Below are 4348 nucleotides of genomic sequence, written 5' to 3' on the forward strand. Positions count from 1 at the left end.
TTTCTTCTGTAACCGATGCCATCATTATGCTTTGCAACACTAAGGTTGTGAAGGTCTTGAGAGAGCTCTTTCTATTTGTGTTCGTTTATTGTACAGCACCTGCTACCAATCAACTCTTTTTATATTAATGATTATTGTACAGCATCTTGTGAATTTTATTTCTGTGAAAGGCGCTCCATAGATAAAATTTTACTTACTTACTTACTTACATTGAGTATGGACCTGGTTTTAGAGTAAACGTGTTTGAACTGCACCATTTAGAATCCTTTTTTACTGAGCACCTATAAGAATCCTCTTCTGTACTGCTGTAATCATCATTTTCATAGAACAGAATCTGCAGTTCTGAGGTGGCTGACCTTGTCCCTGCAGATATTTAAAACATGGTACAGTTTCTAGGAAAGTAAAGGAATGAAATAGCTTATAAGACGCAATATACCGTTTTTAATCTTATTCCATTGAACCTGGGATTTACTACAACAACTGCACTTAGGCTCTTTCTCTCCCTCTGCTGATTCTACGGAAAGAAGTGCAGCAAAAGTGTTGTCTCACAGCCGTGCTTTCATGTGTTCTGGTGTCATTGTGAGGTTTTATTAGCTGACGTTATTGCAGAAACACAATGATGCATGTTTAAAAAAAATCAGGCAGTACCAAAAAAGTGGGAAGTCAGCATGCAGTGCAGAGAGGACAGACTCCCCTCAAATCTTTCATCAGGTTTAACTGACGAGTCAGGTTCTTTGACATCTAAAAGGGAAGCAGATAGGGTCTAAAGAGAACAACAAGCAGCTGAAAGGGAGAGAGGGAATCTAGGCACAGGGCAGGAGAGGAGGAGGGGTGGGAGGACGGTGAGGATTCATGCTGTGTTAGCATCCCCTCAGCAACTCCATCAATACTGCATACAGCTGAGAGAACCTGGCAGAGGTCCGCTTTGCTGCATTTTCAAAGAAAGAGAGCAACTCCCACGACCGGTCAGCTCAGCTCAGTCTGCTGCTGGGGGGGCTCAGTGAGGGCAGAGCACACACACACACACACACACACACACACACACACACACACAAGCCGTAACAGTCACACATTTTCTCCCCCTCTCTCTCTCTCTCTCTCTGGAACCTCTGCTGCATGAAGAGACAGAGGAGGCGAGCGAAGGAGGGACACGTACTGGGAATACTCCAGGGAAAGGGAGCCAATCCTGGACAGGGACTGCAAGGAAACTATGCTGCTGTGCTCCCCATGGGAGGCTGAGGACCTCGGTGCACCTGCTTCATGAACACTGGTAAGCTGATTTATTGTTTTACAGTCAGAAAACAAATGAAACGTGGCCCCTGATGTGTGTGATATGATGCTGTGTGGAAAACCAGATTTGACCTGCATTGTTTCACTGCTGTCACATGCAACACTTGGACAAACTTGTATGGGACACAGGCAGGTTGGAAGTCCTATTTATCAGCTCCATTAAAAAAAAACATACTGCAGAAACATGTTAAACTCATCAGTCAGTATTCCTCTAACAGTATTTTATAACTCATTTCTTTGTAGTGCTTTTAAAGGTAAGAAGATGTTTAAGTGTGTGCTGGCTTAGAAACAGTTACATAGAGGCACAGCTCCCCTGTAGAGGTGTTCACCCCCCTTGTCAACGTTAATTCTACTTTTCCGTGACATCATGGAGAGGTTATCGCTCAAAGCAGTGGCAAAATGACCTGACTCAATTCATTTGCGTTGTTCTTCAGATAAGAAAACAACAACATTTGAGTCAACTTGATGTTTTGAACTTAAAATCCTGCAGAACATCTTCAGAGCTGAATGAGATATACATATTTTTTCTCCACGCGGCACCTACAGTGTGCATTATTGTTTCCACTGAGGTTTTGTTTTTTTGGAATTCCTTTTGAAGCTTAGCTGTGACCCCTGTAATCTGGTGAAAGTATGGCTCACGTCACAGGCATTAAATTTTATCTTTGTTATTTTTTGTTTCCAGTAAGAATTGTTTGTTACAAGAAACAAAGATGTTGCAGGAGTCACATCGAGATAATGTCACTGCTATAAGATGGATAATTAAAATCAACTTGCTCACAGTGTATGACAACATATTGCTCACAATGGAGATAGTTTTTCAGCTTTTCAATTATCAATTTAAAAAAATTATTGATCCCAAAGGGAAATTAGATGATAAGCAAAGAATTCAGTATAAAGTTTATTTGATGCCTCATTTTGTAAGATTTTAACTTCAGACTTTACAAGTGACTGAACACTTTCTATTATGAACATACAAAGTGTGAACTGCAGACAATTCTGATTTCTGTGCTGGTCACATCCAATTCCAGTGACATTGGGACATTGTCCCATTGTCAATAAAAACAGAATACAATGGTTTGCAAATCCTTTTCAACCTATATTTAATTGAATATGGTGTAAAGACAAGATATGGATACACTTTATTGTTTTTTTTTCACTCATTTTGAATTTGATGCCTGGAATACGTTTCAAAAAAGCTGGGACAGGGTCATGTTTACCACTGTTACATCACCTGTCCTTTAAACAACACTCAATAAGTGTTTGAGAACTGAGGACAGTAATTATTGAAGCTGGGTGGTGGAATTCTTTCCATTCTTGGTTGATGTACAGCTTCAGTTGCCCACCACACCAGGGTCTTTGTTGTTGTATTATGTGCTTCATAATGCACCTCATTTATCAGTGGGAGACATGTCTGGATTGCAGGCAGGACAGTAGTACCTGCACTCTTTTTCTACAAAGCCACACTGTTGTAACAGGTGCAGAATGAGGCTTGGCATTGTCTTGCTGAAATAAGCAGGACGTCCCTGAAAAGATGTTGCATGGATGGCAGCATGGGTTGCTCTAATGCTCATTAATGGAACCTTCACAGATGTGTAAGTTACCCATGCCGTGGGCACTAACACACCCCCATACCATCAGAGAGACTGGCTTATAAAATTTTGCGCTGAGAACAATCTGGGTTTTCCTTATTGGACCCGAGGACACGATGTCCATGAACAAAAACACTTTGAAATGTGGACTCATCAGACAGCAGGACACTTTTCCACTCTGCATCAGTCCATCTCAGATGAGCTCAAGTCCAGAGAAGCAGGCTGCGTTTCTGGGTGTTGTTGATAATGACTTTGACGTTGCATGGTAGAGTTTTACTTGGAGATGTTGTGACAAACTGTGTTTGCTGACAACGATTTTCTGAAGTGTTCCCGAGCCTATGTGCTAATATCTTTTACAGAATGATGTGGTTTTTAATGCAGTGCCACCTGAGGGAGTGAAGGTCACGGGCATTCAGTGTTGGTTTTTGGCCTTGCTGCTTACGTACAGATTTGTCAAGAATCTCTGAATCTATTGATGATTTCATCGACTGTAGATGATGAAAGTCCTTTCAACTGTAYGTTGAAAAGTATTGTTCTTAAAGTGTTGGACTATTTGCTCACTCAGTTGTTCACAAAGTGGTGAACCTCGCCCCATCCTTGCTTGTGAACAACTGAGCCCTTCATGGATGTTCCCTTTATACCCAATCATGACACTCACCTGTTTCCAGTTAACCTGTGGAATGATCCACACAGGTGTGTTTTTGAGTGTTCCCCAACTTTTTGACTACTTAATTTGCTCGTTTAAATCTTGTTACAAATACTTGATCAAATTAAGTAAAATTTACCTGATTTATTCAGAAATATTTAACTATATTCTTAGTAACTGTTACTAGATAATGGTGAGTAAATATTACTTGAATTTGTAGCATTTAAATTTACTTAACAAACATTAGTGCAAATTGTTACGAGAATTTTTTTTCAAGTAAATCTTATAAGTTCTTTATATCAGTGCAGTTATGAAGCTAGTTTCTTCAAGTCTGAGCTAGCACAGCTAACACTCGTCCGATCGAAGTTTTTCCTCCTCGTAGTTTTGTTGTGTAGACAACTAAATATCACCTACATTAAACTGTCAAACTATTGCAACTAATGTATTCAAGAAGCAAAATAAAGTAGACAGCTTACGTATCACTTCTCTTCTTCTTCTCACCTTGAAAAGTAGTGAAATGAGCAACGAGAGGAAAGGAGGAGGAGCATGCAGCCTTGTGTGCGCATGCGCACATTAAAATTTTTACAGCAGAGTAATAGAAGTTACTTAATATTTTCATGTTTGTGTGCTGTCAAAAAACACTTAAATGTTACTTATAAAACCATATCAGCATTTACTTTCTTTATTCAGTACTTTTGCAATATGAATATAATGTGTATTGTTTATTTTGTAAATTATAGTAGTCTATAGATCAGGGGTGGGTAATCCTGGTCCTCGAGGGCCGCAGCCCTGCATGTTTTATTTTTTTCTCTGCTCAAACACA

Source organism: Austrofundulus limnaeus, unplaced genomic scaffold (genome assembly GCF_001266775.1).
Source record: "Austrofundulus limnaeus strain Quisiro unplaced genomic scaffold, Austrofundulus_limnaeus-1.0 Scaffold114, whole genome shotgun sequence".
NCBI classification, from domain to species: Eukaryota; Metazoa; Chordata; class Actinopteri; order Cyprinodontiformes; family Rivulidae; genus Austrofundulus; species Austrofundulus limnaeus.